Source organism: Bidens hawaiensis, unplaced genomic scaffold (genome assembly GCF_021521415.1).
Source record: "Bidens hawaiensis isolate Kalapana, Puna unplaced genomic scaffold, B.hawaiensis_p1.1 tig00034158_1, whole genome shotgun sequence".
NCBI classification, from domain to species: Eukaryota; Viridiplantae; Streptophyta; class Magnoliopsida; order Asterales; family Asteraceae; genus Bidens; species Bidens hawaiensis.
The window spans coordinates 56145-79502 of NW_027495879.1; positions in this window are offsets into that span (position 1 = coordinate 56145).

Consider the following 23358-nt stretch of genomic DNA (forward strand, 5'->3'; position numbering starts at 1 on the left):
CAAGATTCTTCATCTCCTCTCCAAACTATGAACTAAAACCCGAGATTTTAGCAAGAAAACCGAGGTAAAGATCGAGTTATTTACGTGTTCATCTTCGTTTCTTGAGTTTATTTGCAAGAAAATGAGGTTTCAAAGATGAAAACCGATTCTTGCATGATCAAGTGATGTATACGGGTTATACAAGGGATCTTGGTCCAAGAAAGGAGTTAAACGAACCAAAAACGAATTTTTACGGTTCAATCTTTAGTTTTGAAACAATAACCGAAACTATAGTGTAAGAGGCTTGATCGTGAGTGTAACTTGCTTGGAATTGTGGTGTGTTGGTTGTAGGTTCTGTATTTAGTGGTAGATAAGGCAGAAAGACGAGTTTGTAGCTTGTAGTGGCGGAAAACGAAAGGTATATTCGGTTTATGTTCGGTTTTGGAATTTTGGACAGATTGTTGATGGTTTAGAGTTAGGTCATGAAATTTTACAGAGGTGTTAAATACATGAAAATATGAGTTCTGTGAATATTTGGTAATTTTTGGACAAAGGATGAATATTTGATGAATTTAATGCTCGGTTTTGTCTAAAAATGGTGAAAAATAGTTAAATATCATGAAAAATTCTGTAAAATTGCAGATAAGCTTTTTATATCATGTAAAAGTCACACACAAAATTTTAGGTCAGTTGGAGAAGTCTAAGTAGGCTTTTCGGTTAAACGAGTTCTAGGGTTTTCTATCTCGGTTTTAGTGAAAATGGCATGTAAAAAGAGATTTGGTTCTGGAAAAATTACAGGGGACTATGTGGATGGCAGGGGTCATCCAGGAAAAATTTGGGATTTTTCTAAGTTCGTTTGGTATTTACGACATATTTTGTGTTTAAATGGTGTTTAAAAATAGATAAATAAATTTTAAATATAAAAATTAATTCTTGAAATATTTTTATAAAATTCCCCACTGTCAAAAAGTGATTTGTGCAAAATTTCAAGATCCGAGACTAAACGGATAATTATTTGTGTTAAAAAGAAAATAAAAACAAACTTTTAAAGTTTAAAACGCGTAAACCGGTAAAGTTCGCCTAAACGAACTGACTGGTGTATAAAAACCCTAAGAATGAACTATTTTCATATAACTGAGTTAAACAGGTAAAAATAAATCATCCGAAAATTATTCGGATGATTTGAGTAATTTTATCCGATTTAACAGTTTCCGGTACACTAAAGACGGAAACGGGTCCCGCGGCCAAACGGGGCGTCTAAACCGAGCTCTAATTTCACAACTTTAATTAAATTATCAGTCAACAACTATGTTCGGGTCGTGTGTGACCAAACTCATTTTTGAAACGTAAAAACGGATAACCGTGCTAGACACGCAAAACGGGGAAAACGAACTAATAGTAATTTTGACTATTGAACTCTAAACGATATCACAATCTGAGTCCGGAGAAGTGTTTCTGGGTTAACATTGCCCCCAGAACGGGTACAGTACTGGGTTAACAGTGTCCCCAGATGTACCGGTTAACACGGTTAAAGTTATATTAATAGTGATTGTATAGTAACGAACTTAGGGATCGTATTACAGATCCGGACCAGTAGCTTACGTACTGTGTTACCTGCTTGCTTGCGATAAGGTGAGTTTCACGAGCCCCTTTTTCTGAATTGTTTTTAAATATTTTCTCGGGGCGGGAAGCATGTTACTATTGAAATGTTTAAGTACATACCGAACACATGGATTTGCGTGTATTTATATATATTTTATTGTACGGGAATCGTACGGAAATGTACTAAGATGGTAATTGTCTGAGTTACTAACATTGTAAGGCCCCGCAACACGAGTGATTAGCTAAATGCCGGTAGAGTGTGAATAGTACTATTGGTCTGACAAACCCAACTGGTCCGGCATGGATTTGCTGATGTTTCCCAGCCAGTTTCACATGTCTATTTTGTTGTTATTTATTTTGCTATGTAATGTTAGGCATAGCGGTTTGGGGCAGGTCTGTGGGCGGAGTATGCCACGGGGTTGTATGTGGATAGTCAGAGGTTTCACTTGTGGGCTCAGCATAATTACATCGATAATATTATATTATGACATTGATTTATCATGGTTTACTCGAATTGTGAAACTCACCAACTATTCGTAGTTGACCCGTTTTCTCACATGTTTTTCAGGTACGATTAAGATGAAGTGATTGCTTACGTTTTAAGTGCTTGATGCGTGTAAGATTTGCGTGCGGAATGTTAGGATACATTATATTAAATAGAATTATGTTTCGTATTGTATGATGTGTTTATCACCTAGACGGTAATGAAATATGAGATAATGTAATTTGAAGTATATTAATGTATTCAGTTTTCTTTATAAACAATGTGGTTGATATCAGACGTGTTGTTGCATCCCGTTTACGTTTCCGCTGCGGTTACGGGGTGCTACAGAAGTTGGTATCAGATCCATTGGTTATAAAGAATTAGGATGTCTTTAAAAGATACCTAAAATATAACCAGTAGCTCAAGTATTATAGGATCTGAATATCAACTAATAATTTATAGTGACGAGATCTGGATGAACTTGGATGGACAAGTGAGTTATTATGGTCCGGAACATAATAACAGACTTGTCCGCACGAGGGAATTCAAGGGAAGTCACTGGGTACATTAATAGGTAAAAATGGCAACATATGTGTAAAATATATAATATTATTTATGCGTGCTAATGTGTATATATATATATATGTACATATCTTGTGGGTACATGTATTGAGAAATAGGACCCGGATATGGAACCGGGGGATGAAATAATAAAAGTACCGAGGATGCTGAAATTTCTAGAGCATCGGTTGATGATAAGTCTGACTTATCGGGCCATAGTTATGATAGTACCAAATTAGATCTCCCGTTTGACATTAACCAAAAATATCTAGTAACCGTCACTCCCAACCAAAATTAATAAATCCCTTACCCTACCAATACCGGTACTGTATATCCTAATAACCCCCTATGTTCACCCGAACCGCCGACCCTCACGTACGGACGGACCTTTACCTGAACCTATTCTTATTCCATTAAGGTAAAAAATAATAATAATAATAATAATAAATTTGATAGTAAATGAGCAGAGAAAAATAATATATAGAAATATATATGTGTATTTCTCACTCTCAAACATATGAGACATACCACCTCCAGATCGAGAATTACCGATTTTAGCGAACCTAGAACGCCTGAGGACATTGACTGAGCAAGTGATAGAGTTTCCCATAATAGTAATTGATAATATTTGAAGGCAACATGGGTTGCGCGATTACCTTGAACCTTTCAACTCCCTATGTTATCCTTACATCCGTTAGATGCCTATACCCATGTATATTCGAATAGAATGATTACCCGTACACAAAGAGGTGTTGGAATCATTATAGCATAGTTGGTTGTTCGTTCGTAGGTGGTATACCGTGTATGCCGGATATACAAATAGACACGGATATTATAACTCCGTGGTACGTAATCGTTTGGTGCTCACGGTGAGCATGTATCGGTTATGCTGACATGCAGAAGGATATTGAAATCAAGCATATTAAACATTAATCTTTGTTGAGAAAGATCTATATGTCAGTTGGTGACAAGGGTTATGAAACATATTTAAACGTTAACCGACGTCAGGTTAAGTCCATATGTTATTATATTTGTGGGACATATATACTAGATACTGGTATGTGTAATATGTATGATAATATTTGGTGTGTATGTGTACCTGCTGTTATGATTGAGCTGGTAACGAGTTATACGGTGAGATTAGTATTGATTACTGCGTACGGGATGGGTACGGAAGAATGACATAAAAAGAGTAACTCCAATGATGGAGATTGATATGATTCAGTTGATTGCTCAAAGATAGCAGATGATGATACCGAATGTCGTATCACAGATTATTGCTAGTGTTGATGCAAATGTGATCGCAGAATTATAGATCGAGCAATCACATGATTATGAATATTTCAATTCTTAGTGTTATTACTAAGAGTGATAATGTCCCACCGAATACTATTATGACTACAAGTATTAGTTATAAACTAAACATGAATAGTAATCTTAATGAATTAGATCCGGTATGAAGGCTATGTTTGTTGGTTGTGTTAAGGAAATTATTAATAGTTTACTGATGGTAAAGGGAGGAATAGATTAGCGAGTGGATAGAAAAGATCGAAATGGTTAAGGATATTGGTAAGAGTCTAGAACAATGTGTATTGAAATATGCTACAGATATGTTGGTAGATTATGTTGTATCGTGATGGAACACGATGGTACAAAATTATAGTTAGAAAATTATTACTCAGATGATATGGTCGGAATTTAAAATTCTTGGGCTAGAGCACTTTTATTCGAGTAATTTAGTTCAGAGATTGGAAACTGAGCTATGGAAGATAGAAATGTTGTGTGCTGATCACTTAGAACACGCTAATCGTTTGAAGGAATTGTCATGTCTGGTAACATGGCTAATTACTCCTGAAACTAAGCGAAGTGAGCGCTATATTGGGGACTAACTCCATCGATAAGGAGTATTGTAACGATTCTGACGAAACCAGGTATACCCTAACCGATAGACGTTAGTTACGTCATATGTAATGTCGGGTACATGAGTTACCATGGTAATTATACGAGAATACATGGTTCATTGTATTGATTGTACGTGAATATATAATTCACCGTATTGAATATGCGATCAATCGATCGATAGTTATTGAAACCCGAACGAATCGAGGATTCAATTATAGACGAGATATATGATATTTAGTGATGTTACGAAGTATTAAAGCTTCGGGATAAGTGAATTAAAGCACAGAAAAAGGATTTCGATTTAATAGTACGTCGGTACGTTAAACGAAACTTTTAATACCAAACCGAGCAAGAGATGATCGATCAAGCCGAAAAAGATGCGCGATAATTAATAACATGGCATTTTAAGTTAATGGAAGTCATGGTTTAAGTTTTTAAAGTAGTTTTATATAAATTTTATTTTTAAGCCGAAAAACGACCGTTTTGGCCTCGTTGTAAGCCGAATTAAACGTTTAACTGAGAAACGAACTGAACCAGATTATCCAAAACATTATCCGGATTGCGGATATCCAAATGAGTGGCCAAAAATGGACTTGTGGGACCCACCCCATCCATCCCTTTAGTCCGATCGGACTCCATCTCCACAAAACACATTTCATTTTCTTTTTTTCACAAACCCAACTCAACATTCTTCATTCCTCTCAAGTTCATAATCCAAAAACCGACAATTCTAGACGACATCACAATCTGAGTCCGGAGAAGTATTTCTGGGTTAACATTGCCCCGGAACAGGTACAGTACTGGGTTAACAGTGTCCCCAGATGTACCGATTGATAAGGTTAAAGATTATATAAACAATAATTGCATAATAACGATCGTAGGGATCATATTACAGATTGGACGTGTTAACTGATATTGAATGTTGTTACCTGCTTGCATGTGCTAAGGTGAGTTTTCACGAGCCCCTTTTACTGAACTGTTTTAAATATTTTCCTGGGGCGGAAAGCATGTTTTTATCAAAGTGTTTAAGTACATGCTGATCGCATGGAAATGAACGTATTTATATAATGTTTATTGTTCGGGAATCGTACGGTAATGAATTAAGATGGTAATTGTCTGAGTTGCTAACAGTGTAAGGCCCGAAACAGTGTTCTGGGGTAACCGAGTTCCCAGAGGTTATTAAATGTGTTCTGGGGTAACCGAGTTCCCAGAGGTTATTAAATGTGTTTCTGGGGTAACAGAGTTCCCAGAGGTTATTAAATGTGTTTCTGGGGTAATAGAGTTCCCAGAGGTTATTGGAAGTGTTCTGGGGTAACCGAGTTCCCAGAGGTTATTAAATGTGTTTCTAGGGTAACAGAGTTCCCAGAGGTTATTAAATGTGTTTTTGGGGTAACAGAGTTCCCAGAGGTTATTGGAAGTATTCTGGGGTAACAGAGTTCCCGGAGGTTAATCGATATGTTTTGGGATTAACAGAGTTCTCACTTGTGGGCTCAGCATAATTACATCGATAATAATATTATTTTATGATAATGATTTATCATGGTTTACTCGAATTGTGAAACTCACCAACTATTCGTAGTTGACCTGTTTTCTCACATGCTTTTCAGGTACAACTAAGATAAAGTGATTGATTACGTGCTAAGTGCTTGATGTGTGTAAGGTTTGCGTGCTGGACGTTAGGATACATTATAACAGATAGAATTATGAACCGTATTAAATGATGTGTGTATCACCTAGACGGTAATGAAGGACGAGATAATGTAATTTTGAAGTATATTAATGCATTCGGTTTTCTTTATAAACAATGTGGTTGATATCAGAGGTGTCTGTCGTATCCCGTTTACGTTTCCGCTGCGATTACGAGGTGTTACAGAACTTGGTATCAGAGCCATTGGTTATAAAAGAATTAGGATGTCTTTAAAAGATACCTAAAATATAACCAGTAGCTCAAGTATTATAGGAGCTGAATATCAACTAATAATTTATAGTGACGAGAGCTGGATGAACTTGGATGGACAAGTGGGTTATTATGGACCGGAACATAATAACAGACTTGTCCGCACGAGGGAATTCAGGGGAAGTCACGGGGTACATTAATAGGTAAAAATGACAACATATGTGTAAAGTATATAGTATTATTTATACGTGCTAATGTGTATATATATATGTACATATCTTGTGGGTACAAATATTGAGAAATAGGACCCGGATGAGGAACCGGGGGGATAAAATAATAAAAGTACCGGAGATGCTGAGATTTCTAGAGCATCGGTTGATAATGAGTCCGACTTATCGGGCCATAGTTATGATAGTACCAAGTTAAATCTCCCGTTTGACATTAATCAGAAATATTGAGTAACCGTCACTCCCAACCAAAAATTAGTAGATCCCTTTCCCTACCAACACCGGTACCGTATATCCTAACAACCCCCTGTGTTCACCCACACCGCCAACCCTCACGTACGGATGGACCTGTACCTGACCCCATTCTTATTTCATTAAAGTAAAGGAGTAAATAAATAAAATAAAATAAAATAATATATTGAAATATATATATATATATATATATGTATTGCTCACTCACAAACATATGAGACAGACCAGCTTCAGATCGAGAATTACCGATTTTAGCAAACCTAGAACGCCTGAGGACATTGACTGAGCGAGTGTAGAGTTTCCCATAATAGTAATTAATAATATTTGAAGGCAACCCATGTTGCGCAATTACCTTGAACCTTGCAACTCCCTATGTTATCCTTACATCCGTTAGATGTTTACACCCATGTATGCTTGAATAGAATGATTACCTATACACAAAGAAGTGTTGGAATCATTATAGCATAGTTGGTTGTTTGTTCGTAGGAGGTATACTGTGTATGCCGGATATACGAATAAACACGGATATTATAACTCCGTGGTATGTAATCGTTTGGTGCTCACGGTGAGCATGTATCGGTTATGCTAACATGCAGAAGGATATTGAAATCAAGTATATTAAACGTTGACCTTTGTTGAGAAAGATCTATATGTAGGCTGGTGACAAGAGTATGAAAAATGTTTAAACATTAACCGACGTCAGGTTAAGTCCGTATGTTATTATATTTATGGGACATATATATGCTAGATGCCGGTATGTGTAATATATATGATAATATTTGGTGTGTATGTGTACCTGTTGTTATGATGGAGCTGGCAACGAGCTATACGGTGAGATTAGTATAGATTACTGCGTACGGGATGAGTACGGCAGAATGACATAAAAAGAGTAACTCCAATTATGGAGATTGATATGATTCAGTTGATTGCTCAAAGATAGCAGATGATGATACCGAATGTTGTATCACAGATCACTGCTAGTGTTGATGCAAATGTGATCACAGACTTATAGATCGAGCAATCACATGATTATGAATATTTCAATTCTTAGTGTTATTACTAAGAGTGTTAATGTCCCACCAAATACTATTATGACTACAAGTATTAGTTATAAACTAAACATGAATAGTAGTCGTAATGAATTAGATCCGGTATGAAGGATATGTTTATCGGTTGTGTTAAGGGGATTATTAATGGTTTACTGTTGGTAAAGGGAGGAATAGATTAGCGAGTGGATAGAAAAGATCGAAATGGTTAAGGATATTGGTAAGAGTCTAGAACATTATGTAGTGAAATATGCTACAGCTATGTTGGGAGATTATGTTGTATCGTGATGGAACACGATGGTACAAAATTATAGTTAGAAAATTTTGTTCAGATAATATGGTCAGGATTTAAAATTCTTGTGCTAGAGCACTTTTATTCGAGTAATTGAGTTCAGGGATTTGAAACTGAGCTATGAAAGATAGAAATGTTGTGTGCTGATCACTTAGAACACGCTAACCGTTTGAAGGAATTGTCATGTCTGGTAACATGGCTAATTACTCCTGAAACTAAGCGAAGTGAGCACTATATTGGGGACTAACTCCATCAATAAGGAGTATAGTCAACCCTGTAAAATATACAACATTTGGAAGGGTTGTGTCACAAGCCAGCATTGATATGTTCGACTTTATGGGAAGCGGAATGGAAGGACGTTAAGTGAGACGTCGAGTGCTAAAGAAGAGAAATGATAAAGGTATAGTGCAAAATAGACTTGTGAATAAGTAGGTATGCCCTACAATCCAGAATTATACCAAGACTAGTTCTAGTGTGAAAACATGAACCGCATGAAGGGTCCTTCCCTAAATGTGGAAAATACGGTTATCGGCGGGAAGAAGAATGTCGAGTGATAGTAGGCCACAGGTGTGGTAAAGATGGAAGTAATGCCCCAATTGTAGAACCAATTGAAGCCATGTGAACTGGCAACCCCAACCCATTCGTGTGCAACCACTCCGAACCCAACAACTTCAATAATAATCCATCCAAAGAAATCAAATTATGCCAAACAGTTGTACTTGCTATGAATGTGGCAGTACAGAACGTTTCAAGAGAAATTTCCCAAAGTTGAACCAAGGTGTCGTTGAAAGACGAACCTCATGACAAGCATCAACCTCTGATCAAGCAAGGAGCCGTACTTAAGTGAGTAATTCGAATAAAGCACGTCATGATCCAAAGGTGGTATTAAGTATGTTGTAGTTTTAAATCAATATGCTTCAGTGATATTTTTACGGTCGTCGATAGAAGTTAGTTCCTGCTAACCTCCTATCATTTGGAAAGATACCGATTAGTGAAACTATAGAACCCTATACTGTAGAATCGCTAACGGTAAATCCGTAATGGTTAACTAAATTGTTCGGAATTGTCCTATTATTCTGAAAGATTAACCTTTCCTTATTGACCTACGATCAGTAAAGTAAAGAAGTGTTGACGTAATAGTTAGCATGGATTGGCTAACTCAACATGAAGCTGAAATCAAATATGAAAAGAAGATGATTAGAAGATCTCCTTCGGACGATGAAGCGATTTGATACGGAGAAAAGCGTACGGTATTATGTTACCACTCTAATCTCATCTTGAGATGTTATAATATTTACGACAAGAGGACGTGGTGTATTTAACAAACGCGATTGCCAAAGTAATTAAAAGAAAACATATAGAAGATATCCCTATGGTACGCGAATTTCCACAAGTTTTTTTTTCCTAGAAGAATTTCCTGGATTACCGCCAACCCGACAGGTCGAATTCAGATCGATTTAATGTCTCAAGCTGGCCCTGTTGCTAAAGCATCTTATCGACTTGCACCAACTGAAATGCAAGAATTGTTGGATAAGGTTTTATACGACCTAGTTAGTCACCATGGGGTGCACCAGTTTTAATTGGGAAATGAAGGACGGAAGTGTTAGGATATGTGTGATTAGGGAGAATTGAATAAAGTGACGATCAAGAATAGGTATTCACTTCTTCGAAGTAGATGATCTGTTTAACCAACTGCAAAGGGCGATTTATCTTTAGAAAATTAATCTTAGATATAGTTATCACCAAATGAAAAATCCAAGTGGAGGACGTTGCAACGACAGCGTTCGGACTCGTTACGGCCATTATGAATTCTTAGTTATGCCTTTCATGCTAACAAATGCGCCGGCAACATTCATGGAACTCATGAACCGAGTCTGTAAACTTTATTTTGACAAATTTGTCATAAAAGTTCATTGATGATATCTTGATATATTCGCAACGTGAAGAAGAGCACGAACGACGGATAAGGAAAATTGTGGAAGTATTAAAGCAAGAGGAGTTGTACGCGAAATTTTTGAAATGTCATTTTGAATAAAGAATGCATAATCCCTTGGTCATGTTGTAAAGCAACAAGGATTTCACATAGAACCAAATAAGATAGAAACCATTAAAATTGTGCCAAGCGCCGATTTTAAGTCTCCCCGATGGAGACGATGGTTTTGTCGCGTATTGTGACGCATCGCGTAGAGAGTTAGGATGCGTGTTGATGCAGAATAATAAGGTTATAGCCTATGCTTCCCGCCAGTTAAAAGTACACGAGTAAGATTACACTACTCACGACGTAGAACTGGGAGCGGTTATCTTCGCACTTAAAATCTGGAGACATTATCTCTACGGTACGAAGTGCACCATCTTCACCGATCATAAAAGTTTGCAGCACATATTCGATCGGAAAGAACTGAATATGGGGCAACGAAGATGGGTCGAGTTGTTAAGCGATTACGACTGTAACATCCGTTATCACCCCGGCAAGGCTAACGTCGTAGCCGATGCTTTGAGTAGGAAAGGTCGGGTTAAGCCACTGCGAGTGCGAGCGCTAGGGATGATAGTCCAGCCGAACTTTTCGGATCTGATTCGAGTCGCTCAACGTGAGGCGTTGAAAGAGGAACATTTGGAAAAGGAAGGACTTTACGGCAATGAGAAAAGTTCGAACAGCGCATGGACGAAATTCTATATTTCAAAAATCGGGTTTGGATCCCGACCCTCCATGACTTTCGTGAATTAATCATGGACGAAGCGCATAGATCGAAATATTCCATACATCCGAGATCGGATTAGACTATTGATGATACGAATATCTGAAAGGATTTTGTTAATGACCGAGTGTGGAGAAAGATATTGTTACGTATGTTGGTAAAAATTTAAGTTATGCAAGAGATAAGGCCGCATACCGAAAACCCTTGGGAACGCCACAACGACAGAAAATTCGCCAATGATAGTGGGAATAAATTACAATGAATTCTTGCCTAAATTCCTGATGGTGAAATGGTATCTCGTCGTGGAGTGCCATTTTCGATTATCTCAGATCGAAATAGTCATCCTACTTCCATTATTGGAATGAGGGGAAGGAAGCATCGAGAGCTTGAAGCTTTCTATGGGTGAAGCAGTTATCACCAATTTGTTAAATTGAAAATGGGCGTCGATCGAGCCATAAGATTTGAATTGATCCGAGAAACAACCAATCGGGTTTATATTGTTTAAGAGAAGTTGAAAGTAGCGCGAAGATTGGCAAAGGATTTATGTCAACGTTCAAAGGAAACCATTGTCACTAAATAGAGGTGACAAGGCATTTTAAGGCATCACCTTAGAGAGAGGTGATGTGAGGTTTGGCAAAACCGAAAATAGCTTCTTAATATATTGGACCCCATGAGAACTATCTCCACGGTTGGTCATTTAGTCTATCAATTAAAGTACTCCAGGGGCTAAGTACTATACATGATATTTTACCATGTATACGGATTGAAAAGTGCCTAAGCGATGAGGTGACGAGAGTACTAGTAATAGAGGTACTCGTAGAGGACATGCTTGATATCATAACTAATTCCGTAAAGATAATAGACGGGAAAACTAAACAGTTTGGACATACCAAGCTTTATTAATTAAGATTAAGTGGAATTCACAGCGAGGACCAGACTATACTTGGTAACGCGAGGGTGAATTCTGAAGGAAAAACCCCCACCTTTCTCTCGAAGGGAGATAGAGGGCATGTAAAATTTCGAGGACGAAATTTCTTAACGGGGGGAGAATGTAACGATTCTGACGAAACCAGGTATACCCTAACCGATAGACGTTAGTTACGTCATATGTAATGTCGGGTACATGAGTTACCATAGTAATTATACGAGAATACATGGTTCATTGTATTGATTGTACGTGAATATATAATTCACCGTATTGAATATGCGATCAATCGATCGATAGTTATTGAAACCCTAACGAATCGAGGATTCAATTATAGACGAGATATATGATATTTAGTGATGTTACGAAGTATTAAAGCTTCGGGATAAGTGAATTAAAGCACAGAAAAAGGATTTCGATTTAATAGTACGTCGGTACGTTAAACGAAACCTTTAATACCAAACCGAGCAAGAGATGATCGATCAAGCCGAAAAAGATGCGCGATAATTAATAACATGACATTTTAAGTTAATGGAAGTCATGGTTTAAGTTTTTAAAGTAGTTTTATATAAATTTTATTTTTAAGCCGAAAAAACGACCGTTTTGGCCTCGTTGTAAGCCGAATTAAACGTTTAACTGAGAAACGAACTGAACCAGATTATCCAAAACATTATCCGGATTGCGGATATCCAAATGAGTGGCCAAAAATGGACTTGTGGGACCCACCCCATCCATCCCTTTAGTCCGATCGGACTCCATCTCCACAAAACACATTTCATTTTCTTTTTTTCACAAACCCAACTCAACATTCTTCATTCCTCTCAAGTTCATAATCCAAAAACCGACAATTCTAGCAAGAATAACGAGGTAATGATCGTGATATATACGTGTTTATCTTCGTTTCTTGAGTTTTCTTTCAAGAAAATGAGGTTTCCAAGTGAAAACGGGTGAAAACCCGAGATGGAACCGATTTTTGCATGATCAAGTGATGTATACGGGTTATACAAAGGATCTTGGTCCAAGAAATGAGTTAAACGAATCAAAAACGAACTTTTACGGTTAAATCTTTGTTTTGGTATCATAACCGTAACCATGAAAGAAATGGCTTGATCGTGAGTGTAACTTGCTTGGTATTGTGGTATGTTGTTTGTAGGCTCTGTGTTTAGTGGTAGATAAGGCGGAAAGACGAGTTTGTAGCTTGTAGTGGCGGAAAACGAAAGGTATATTCGGTTTATGTCGGTGTATGTGTTTTTGGACAGATTGTTGGTCGTTTAGAGTTAGGTCATGAAATTTTACAGAGGTGTTAAACACATGAAAATATGAGTTCTGTGAATTTTTGGTAATTTTTTGATAAAGGATGAATATTTGGTGAATTTAATGCTCGGTTTTGGCCAAAAATGGTGAAAAATAGTTAAATATCATGAAAAATTCTGGAAAATTGCAGATAAGCTTTTCATATAATGTATAAGTCACACACAAAATTTGAGGTCCATTGGAGAAGTCTAAGTAGGCTTTTCGGTTAAACAAGTTCTAGGGATTTCTAGCTCGGTTTTGGTAAAAAGGGGATGTAAAAGAAGATTTTGGTTCTGGAAAAATTACAGGGGACTATGTGGATGGCAGGGGACATCCAGGAAATATTTGGGATTTTTCTAAGATCGTTTGGTATTTACGACATATTTAGTGTTTAAATGGTGTTTAAAAATAGATAAATAAATTTTAAATATAAGAATTAATTCTGGAAATATTTTTATAAAATTACCCACTGTTAAAAAGTGATTTGGGCAAAATTTCAAGATCCGAGAGTAAACGGATAATTAATCGTGCTAATTATCAAACTTTTAAAGTTAAAACGCGTAAACCGGTAAAGTTCGCATAAGCGAGCTGAGTGGTGTATAAAAACCTTAATAATGGACTAATTTCATATAATTGAGTTAAACAAGTAAAAATGAATCATCCGAAAATAAGTCGGATGATTTGGGTATTTTTAACTGATTTTAACGGTTTCCGGTACGCCAAAGACGGAAACGAGTCCCGCGGCCAATCGGGACGTCTAAACCGAGCTATAATTTCACATTTTAAATCAATTTATCAGACAACCACTATTTTCGGGTCGTGTGTGACCAAACTCATTTTTGGAAACATAAAACGGATATTCGTGCTAGGCACGCAAAACGAGAAAACGACTAATAGAAATTGTGACCATGGAACTCTAAACGACATCACAATCTGAGTCCGGAGAAGTATTTCTGGGTTAACATTGCCCCGGAACAGGTACAGTACTAGGTTAACAGTGTCCCCAGATGTACCGATTGATAAGGTTAAAGATTATATAAACAATAATTGCATAATAACGATCGTAGGGATCATATTACAGATTGGACGTGTTAACTGATATTGAATGTTGTTACCTGCTTGCATGTGTTAAGGTGAGTTTTCACGAGCCCCTTTTACTGAACTGTTTTAAATATTTTCCCGGGGCGGAAAGCATGTTTTTATCAAAGTGTTTAAGTACATGCTGATCGCATGGAAATGAACGTATTTATATAATGTTTATTGTACGGGAATCGTACGGTAATGAATTAAGATGGTAATTGTCTGAGTTGCTAACAGTGTAAGGCCCGAAACAGTGTTCTGGGGTAACCGAGTTCCCAGAGGTTATTAAATGTGTTCTGGGGTAACCGAGTTCCCAGAGGTTATTAAATGTGTTTCTGGGGTAACAGAGTTCCCAGAGGTTATTAAATGTGTTTCTGGGGTAACAGAGTTCCCAGAGGTTATTGGAAGTGTTCTGGGGTAACCGAGTTCCCAGAGGTTATTAAATGTGTTTCTGGGGTAACAGAGTTCCCAGAGGTTATTAAATGTGTTTCTGGGGTAACAGAGTTCCCAGAGGTTATTGGAAGTATTCTGGGGTAACAAAGTTCCCGGAGGTTAATCGATATGTTTTGGGATTAACAGAGTTCTCACTTGTGGGCTCAGCATAATTACATCGATAATAATATTATTTTATGATAATGATTTATCATGGTTTACTCGAATTGTGAAACTCACCAACTATTCGTAGTTGACCCGTTTTCTCACATGCTTTTCAGGTACAACTAAGATAAAGTGATTGATTACGTGCTAAGTGCTTGATGTGTGTAAGGTTTGCGTGCTGGACGTTAGGATACATTATAACATATAAAATTATGAACCGTATTATATGATGTGTGTATCACCTAGACGGTAATGAAGGACGAGATAATGTAATTTTGAAGTATATTAATGCATTCGGTTTTCTTTATAAACAATGTGGTTGATATCAGAGGTGTCTGTCGCATCCCGTTTACGTTTCCGCTGCGGTTACGGGGTGTTACAAGTATAGTCAATCCTGTAAAATATACAATCTTTTGGAAGGGTTGTGTCACAAGCCAGCATTGATATATTTGACTCTATGTGAAGCGGACTGGAAGGACGTTAGGTGAGACGTCGAGTGTTAAAGAAGAGAAATGATAAAGGTATAGTGCAAGATAAGCTTTTGAATAAGTAGGTATGTCCTACAACCCAGAATTATACTAAGACTAGTTCTGGTGTGAACACATGAACCGCATGAAGGGTCCTTCCCTAAATGTGGAAAATATGGTTATCGGCAGGAAGAAGGATGTCGAGTGATAGTAGGCCACAGGTGTGGTAAAGATGGACGTAATGCCCCAATTGTAGAACCAATTGAAGCCATGTGAACCGGCGACCCCAACCCATTCGTGTACAACAACTCCGAACCCAACAGCTTCAATAACAATCCATCCAAAGAAATCAAATTATGCCAAACAGTTGTACTTGCTATGAATGTGGCAGTACAGAACGTTTCAAGAGAAATTGCCCAAAGTTGAACCAATGTGTCGTTGGAAGACGAACCGCATGACAAGCATCAACCTCTGATCAAGCAAGGAGCCGTGCTTTTGTGAGTAATTAGAATAAAGCACGTCATGATCCAAGGGTGGTATTAAGTATGTTGTAGTTTTAAATCAATAGGCTTCAGTGATATTTTTACGGTCGCCGATAGAAGTTAGTTCCTGTTAACCTCCTACCATTTGGAAAGATACCGATTAGTGAAACTATAGAACCCTATACTGTAGAATCGCTAACGGTAAATCCCTAATGGTTAACTAAATTGTTCGGAATTGTCCTATTATTCTGAACAATTAACCTTTCCTTATTGACCTACGACCAGTAAAGTTAAGAAGTTTTGACGTAATAGTTAACATGGATTGGCTAACTCAACATGAAACTGAAATCAAATATGAAAAGAAGATGATTAGAAGCTCTCTTTCGGACGATGAAGCGATTAGATACAGAGAAAAGTGTACGGTATTATGTTACCACTCTAATCTCATCTTGAGATGTTATAATATTTACGTCAAGAAGACGTGGGGTATTTAACAAACGTGATTGCCACAGATTTAAAAGAAAACATATAGAAGATGTTCCGGTGATACGTAAATATTCAAAAGTTTTCCCAAAAAAAAAAAAAAACTGCCCGGAATACCACCAGCATGACAAGTTGAAATTCGTATCGATCTAATACCAGGAGCATATCCTATTGCCAAAGTATCTTACCGACTTGCACCAACTGAAATGCAAGAATTATTGGATAAGGTTTTATACAACCTAGTTAGCCACCATGGGGTGCACCAGTGTTATTTGGGGAAATGAAGGACGGAAGTGTTAGGATATGTATTGATTAGGGAGAATTGAATAAAGTGACGATCAAGAATAGGTATTCACTTCTTCGAAGTAAATGATCTGTTTAACCAACTGCAAGGGGCGATTTATTTTTAGAAATTTGATCATAGATATAGTTATCACCAAATGAAAAATCCAAGAGGAGGACGTTGCAACAACATCGTTTCGGACTCGCTACGGCCATTATGAATTCTTATTTATGCCGTTCGGACTAACAAATGCGGCAGGCAGTGTTCATGGAACTCATGAACCGAGTCTGTAAACTTTATTTTGACAAATTTGTCATAGCATTCATTGATGATATTTTGATATATTTGTAACGTAAAGAAGAGCACGAACGACGGTTAAGGAAAATTATGGAAGTGTTAAAGCAAGAGGAGTTGTACGCGAAGTTTTCGAAATGTGGTTTTGAATACAGAAAGCATAATCCCTTGGTCATGTTGTAAGAAACAAGGATTTCACATAGATCCAAATAAGATAGAAACCATTAAAATTGGCAGTCACCCAAGGCGCCAAAGGAAATGCGCCAATTTTTAGGACTAGCTGGAGACTATCAGCGGTTTATTGAAGAATTTTTAGCATTACCCAACTCATAATCCTTTGTACGACGCAAATGTACAAATTTTATAGATGATAAGAGACCGCAGTCTCATATTCAACGAAGACGGGTAAAAAATTGTTAAACGATTAGGATTGTGGGATCCGATATCGTCCAGGTAAGGCTAATATAATAGCCGATGATTAAGTAGAGAGGATCGGATTAGACTATTGATGATACGAATATCTGAAAGGATTTTATTAATGGCCGAGTTTGGAGAAAGATATGGTTACGTATGTTGGTGAATATTTAAGTTATGCAAGAGATAAGGCTGCACACCGAAAATCCTAGGGAACGCCACAACGACAGAAAATTCGCCAATGATAGTGGAAATAAATTACAATGGATTTCGGGACGCAAATTCCCAAGATATATCAAAGGCATGATGTAAATTGGGTAATCGCGGATCGATTAACCAATCCTCGCATTTCATCCCAATCCATGACGATTACCACAATGAATTCTCGCCCAAATTCATGATGGTGAAATGGTATCTCGTCGTGGAGTACCATTTTCAATTATCTCAGATCGAAATAGTCATCCTACTTCCATTATTGGAAGGCGGGGAAGGAAGCGTCGAGAGCTTGAAGCTTTCTATGGGTGAAGTAATTATCACCAATTTGTTAAATTGAAAATGGGCGTCACTCAAGCCATAAGATTTGAATTGATTCGAGAAATAACCAATCGGATTTAAAATATTTAAGATAAGTTGAAAGCAGCGCGAGATTTGCAAATGATTTATGCCAACATTAAAAGGAAACCATTGTCACCGGAAAGAGGTGACAAGGCATTTTTAAGGCATCACCTTCGAGAGGTGATATAAGGTTTGGCAAAACCGAAAATAGCTCCTTAATATATTGGACCTTATGAGACTATCTCCATGATTGGTCATTTAGTTTATCGATTAAAGTACTCCAGGGGCTAAGTACTATACATGATGTTTTGCCATGTATACGGATTGAAAAGTACCTAAGCGATGAGGCAACGAAAGTACTAGTAATGGAGGTACTCATAGAAGACATGCTTGATATCATAAATAATTCCGTAGAGATAGTAGACGGGAAAACTAAACAGTTTGGACACACCAAGCTTTATTGATTAAGATTAAGTGGAATTCACAGCGAGGACCAGATTATACCTGGTAACGCGAGGGTGAATTCTGAAGGAAAAAACCCCACCTTTCTCTCGGAAGGGGATAGTGGGCGTGTAAAATTTCGAGGACGAAATTTCTTAACAGGGGGAGAATGTAACGATTCCGACGAAACCAGGTATACCCTAACCGGTAGACAATAGTTACGTTATATTTAATGTCGGGTACATAAATTACCATAGTAATTATACGAGAATACATGGTTCACTGTATTGATTGTACGTGAATATATAATTCATCGTATTGAATATGCGATTAATCGATCGATAGTTATTGAAACCCGAACGAATCGACGGTTCAATTATAGACGATATCTATAATATTTAGTGATTTTACGAAGCATTAATGCTTCGGGATAAGTAAAGTACGGCACAGAAAAAGAATTTCGATTTAATGATACGTCGGTACGTTAAACGAAATATGAATACCAAACCGAGCAAGAGACAATCGATCAAGCCGAAAAAGATGCGCAATTATTAATAATATGATGTTTTAAGTTAATAAATGTCATGGTTTAAGTTTTTAAAGTTTTTAAATCGGTTTTTTATAAATTTCATTTTTAAGCCGAAAACGACCGTTTTAGCCTCGTTTTAAGCTAAATTAAACATTTAACCGAAAAACGAACTAAACCTGATTATTCAAAACGTTATCCGGATTTCCGAAATCCAAATGAGTGGCTAGAAATGGAAAGGTGGGTCCCACCCCACCTCCCCCTTATTTCCGATCGGCTTGGGGGTTTATACCCCTTGCCTTATCATTTTTTTTTAAACCAAACAATGCAACATTCATCTTCCCTTCCACATTATCACTCAAAAACCCGGAATTGTAGCAAGAAATGCAAGGTAAAAATCGAGTTATTTACGTTTTCATCTTCTTTTCTTGAGTTTATTTGCAAGAAAATGAGGTTCCAAGTAAAAAAGGGTGAAAACCCGAGATGAAAACCGATTCTTGCATGATCAAGTGATATATACGGGTTATACAAGGGATCTTGGTCCAAGAAAGGAGTTAAACGAACCAAAAACGAATTTTTACGGTTTAAACTTTAGTTTTGAAACAATAACCGAAACAATAGTGTAAGAGGCTTGATGGTGAGTGTAACTTGCTTGGTATTGTGGTATGTTGGTTGTAGGTTCTGTATTTAGTGGTAGATAAGGCAGAAAGACGAATTTGTAGCTTGTAGTGGCGGAAAACAAAAGGTATATTCGGTTTATGTTCGGTTATGGGTTTTTGGACCGATTGTGAAAGGTTTAGAGTTAGGTCATGAAATTTTACAGAGGTGTTAAATACATGAAAATATGAGTTCTGTGAAAATTTGGTAATTTGTGGACAAAGGATGAATATTTGGTGAATTTAATGCTCGGTTTTGGCTAAAAATGGTGAAAAATATTTAAATATCATGATAAATTCTGGAAAATTCCAGATAAGCTTTTTATAACATGTAAAAGTCACACACAAAATTTTAGGTCAGTTGGAGAAGTCTAAGTAGGCTTTTCGGTTAAACGAGTTCTAGGGTTTTCTAGCTCGGTTTTAGTGAAAATGGCATGTAAAAAGAGATTTTGGTTCTGGAAAAATTACAGGGGACTATGTGGATGGCAGGGGTCATCCAAGAAAAATTTAGATTTTTCTAAGGTTGTTTGGTATTTACGACATATTTAGTGTTTAAATGGTGTTTAAAAATAAATAAATAAATTTTAAATATAAAAGTTAATTCTTGAAATATTTTTATAAAATTCCCCACTGTCAAAAAGTGATTTGTGCAAAATTTCAAGATCCGAGACTAAACGGATAATTATTTGTGCTAAAAAGAAAATAAAAACAAACTTTTAAAGTTTAAAACGCGTAAACCGGTAAAGTTCGCCTAAACGAACTGACTGGTGTATAAAAACCCTAAGAATGAACTATTTTCATATAACTGAGTTAAACAGGTAAAAATAAATCATCCGAAAATAATTCTGATGATTTGAGTAATTTTATCCGATTTAACAGTTTCCGGTACACTAAAGACGGAAACGGGTCCCGCGGCCAAACGGGGCGTCTAAACCGAGCTCTAATTTCACAACTTTAATTAAATTATCAGTCAACAACTATTTTCGGGTCGTGTGTGACCAAACTCATTTTTGAAACGTAAAAACGGATAACCGTGCTAGACACGCAAAACGGGGAAAACGAACTAATAGTAATTTTGACTATTGAACTCTAAACGATATCACAATCTGAGTCCGGAGAAGTGTTTCTGGGTTAACATTGCCCCCAGAACGGGTACAGTACTGGGTTAATAGTGTCCCCAGATGTACCGGTTAACACGGTTAAAGTTATATTAATAGTGATTGTATAGTAACGAACTTAGGGATCGTATTACAGATCCGGACTAGTAGCTTACGTACTGTGTTACCTGCTTGCTTGCGATAAGGTGAGTTTCACGAGCCCCTTTTTCTGAATTGTTTTTAAATATTTTCTCGGGGCGGAAAGCATGTTACTATTGAAATGTTTAAGTACATACTGAACGCATGGATTTGCGTGTATTTATATATATTTTATTGTACGGGAATCGTACGGAAATGTACTAAGATGGTAATTGTCTGAGTTACTAACATTGTAAGGCCCCGCAACACGAGTGATTAGCTAAAAGCCGGTAGAGTGTGAATAGTACTATTGGTCTGACAAACCCAACTGGTCCGGCATGGATTTGCTGATGTTTCCCAGCCAGTTGCACATGTCTATTTTGTTGTTATTTATTTTGCTATGTAATGTTAGGCATAGCGGTTTGGGGCAGGTCCGTGGGCGGAGTATGTCACGGGGTTGTATGTGGATAGTCAGAGGTTGCACTTGTGGGCTCAGCATAATTACATCGATAATATTATATTATGACATTGATTTATCATGGTTTACTCGAATTGTGAAACTCACCAACTATTAGTAGTTGACCCGTTTTCTCACATGCTTTTCAGGTACGATTAAGATGAAGTGATTGCTTACGTTTTAAGTGCTTGATGTGTGTAAGATTTGCGTGCTGAATGTTACGATACATTATATTAAATAGAATTATGTATCGTATTGTATGATGTGTGTATCACCTAGACGGTAATGAAATATGAGATAATGTAATTTGAAGTATATTAATGTATTCAGTTTTCTTTATAAACAATGTGGTTGATATCAGACGTGTCTGTTGCATCCCGTTTACGTTTCCGCTGCGGTTACGGGGTGCTACAAGTAATGTCCTGCCTCTTAACATCACCAACGCGTTTTGGGCTTAGTTGGCTGTGGAGCACATGAAGACTCCATGGTTAAGCGCGCTTAGGTGGAAGTAGTACTAGGATGGGTGACCACCTGGGAAGTCTCTACCTGGGCAACCAAAAACAAAGCCGTGAGTTCTCGGATGGGCAACCCATCAGGGGCAAAGCGGACAATATTGGTAGTACGAGAAGTTCGGGATGTTACACTAACAGCTATAGAAACCGCCAGTATAGGTTGTGGAACAGACGACCTTGGTTCGTAAGGACCAATCTCCACACCATCTCCCATGTGATCTCTTCTCTTCGGTGGTTGTTCTTTCATTGGAGCTTTACCCTTTCTCTTACGTTGAGCGGCTTTAGAACTAGCTGCCTCAACCACATTACATCCACTAGCTCCCCCACTTCCACCATCACCACCGTCATTGTTCCCACCCGCTCCATGTTCACGTTCAGAACCGGAATCATCGTGGATCAAATGATCATCAGATGGGTATTCATACTCAGTCCTTGCCAAATGACCAATCAAACGCTTAAACCTTGGCATGTCCTCAATAGTCTGTTTACGATAAGTCTATATACGCTTCATCGTATCTTCAGTCTTGTGTTCCAAGACCATGGCATCACTAATCAAAGTCTGATCAATAACAAGATCAGGGATCAGATCATTAATGATAAGATGCAGGTTGTGAGGATACATCAAGAACTTGTTCTTTCGATGTTTAACCAAACATTTCTCCTTCAGATGATAAAATATCAGCTCCGAGAAGTTGAACGGCTTGTTCAAAACCAGTGAAATGAATGCAGACTGTAACAGGATTCTGCACTCGTCGTATCCTCCTTTCGTCCCCCAAGATAGTGTAATAACATGTATCAGGTACTTGTATTGTTTGCACATGTACGCCTTGTTGTATTGTGAGCGGTCAAGATCGCCTTTATAAAATAATCTCTGAAATAAGCCTCGAATTAGCGTCTTGTCAAACTCACATGGGTGATTAATCGTGTCAGCGCCAGTCTTGATAGTCTTTTTCTGCACAACTGCTTCAATATGTTTCTCAGCATCAATATAACGAGCACTGTCCCAGAATGGACAAATCTAGCTAAAATGTATAGGGACATAAGTGGAAATAGCATAGTGAATGTGTGAGCAATGTAAGAATGCAATTACGTTCCCAAACTTGTCATGGCTCACAAAAATCATCTTACAGGAATGCACAAATGTTGTGTTTCTTGTCATACGACAGTGCAACGACGGCAGGTGCGGCTTGTGACGCCTGAGCTTGTGGTTGTGGCTCTTGTGGAGCTTGAACTTGTGGTTCCTGGGCTTGTGGTTCTCTTGAATAACAGGGTTTTCTTGTGCCAGAGCATCAACCATAATTTCATCTGCCATTTCTGAAACGTAAACATGAACATCATATAAGTTATACAAAATTTCACTTACACTTTGTAAAAATTGGTATAACAGTTCAAAATACCTTAGATTATTCGTTATCCATTCGTTATGACGAATGAGTCCATTCGTTATAACAAATGAGACGATTCATTATCAATTCAATAACGAATGACTTTGTAACGAATGAGCCCATTCGTTGCATATATAAGACGAATGAGGTGTCATTCGTTATACAATCAAACGAATGTACTTATTCGTTATCCAAACAATAAGAATGGGTTCATTCGGCCACTTTAGATATAAATGATCCTCCATTCGTTATTCATAACAAATAAATCCTGATAACCATTAAAGTTTGACTCACAATCAGTCAAAGTCAAAATTAACCAATCTCAAATAGTCACA